The sequence below is a fragment of the Etheostoma cragini genome, chromosome 19 (genome assembly GCF_013103735.1).
Source record: "Etheostoma cragini isolate CJK2018 chromosome 19, CSU_Ecrag_1.0, whole genome shotgun sequence".
Classification (NCBI taxonomy): Eukaryota; Metazoa; Chordata; class Actinopteri; order Perciformes; family Percidae; genus Etheostoma; species Etheostoma cragini.
In genome coordinates this window covers 312,085-313,428 of record NC_048425.1, presented here as the reverse complement: position 1 = coordinate 313,428, position 1,344 = coordinate 312,085, and positions in this window count along the sequence as shown.

The following is a 1,344-nucleotide window of genomic DNA, read 5'->3' as shown; positions in this document are numbered from 1 at the left end:
AGTCATGGGAGTCACAGGACAGTGTCCTACTGTCCCAGGACAGTCATGTGAGTCACAGGACAGTGTCCTATTGTCCTGTGACAGTCAATGTTGTCACAGGACAGTGTCCTACTGTCCCGGGACAGACATGGGAGTCACAGGACAGTGTCCTATTGTCCCGGGACAGTCAATGTTGTCACAGGACAGTGTCCTACTGTCCCGGGACAGTCATGGGAGTCACAGGACAGTGTCCTACTGTCCTAAGGACAGTCATGGGAGTCACAGGACAGTGTCCTACTGTCCCGGGAATGTCATGGGAGTCACAGGACAGTGTCCTACAAGGACAAGACAGTGTCTGGCCGAGAGACGAGATCCCTGGACTTTGTTAAAATGACTCCAGTGTTGTTATGTTTTGTTAATGTTAACTAGCATGTTAGTTAGCAGTAATTAGCCTGTGTCTATGTTAATGTTAACTAGCATGTTAGTTAGCAGTAATTAGTCTGTGCCTATGTTAATGTTAACTAGCATGTTAGTTAGCAGTAAATAGTCAACATCTTCTAATAGACTTCACAGGTCTCCGTCCAGAGCAACAGGACCTGGTGGTCCATTTCTTTAACTGTCTATGGTGTTTCCAGGCTCCGGTGGCGGCCATGGTGGGCCGGTCCTGGGACGTCTTCCAGCCGCTCCTCTTCGGTCTGATCGGAGCAGAGATCTCCATAAAGACCCTCAGCCCCAGCACCGTGGGTAAGAACCACACTCACCCCAAACCAACGTGGTCCCGGTGGCTAGAAACCAAGTAGACGGGTTAGACAAAAGCTGATCAACTTCCTTGGACCAGTTGTTAGAAAAATGTAACTGTTAAAACTGAATGTGTCTTTCTTTGTATCTCTTATAATAGCCATTTTGGTCTTAAGCACCCAAGGTCACATTTTCCCTAACCCTAATCCTAACCCTAGTTTTAATGAGCTTTGAGATAGTGCAGCTGTTTGGGACACACAAGACCTTAACCGTAACTCACACAGCCCTAACTCACACAACCCTAACTCACACAACCCTAACCCTGACCTAACCCACACAACCCTAACACTAACATAACCCACACAACCCTAACCCACACAGCCCTAACCCACACAGCCCTAACCCACACAACCCTAACCCACACAACCCTAACACTAACATAACCCACACAACCCTAACCCACACAGCCCTAACCCACACAACCTTAACCCACACAACCTTAACACTAACCTAACCCACATAACCCTAACACTAACATAACCCACACAACCCTAACCCACACAACCCTAACCCACACAGCCCTAACCCACACAACCCTAACCCTAACCTAACCCACACAACATTAAC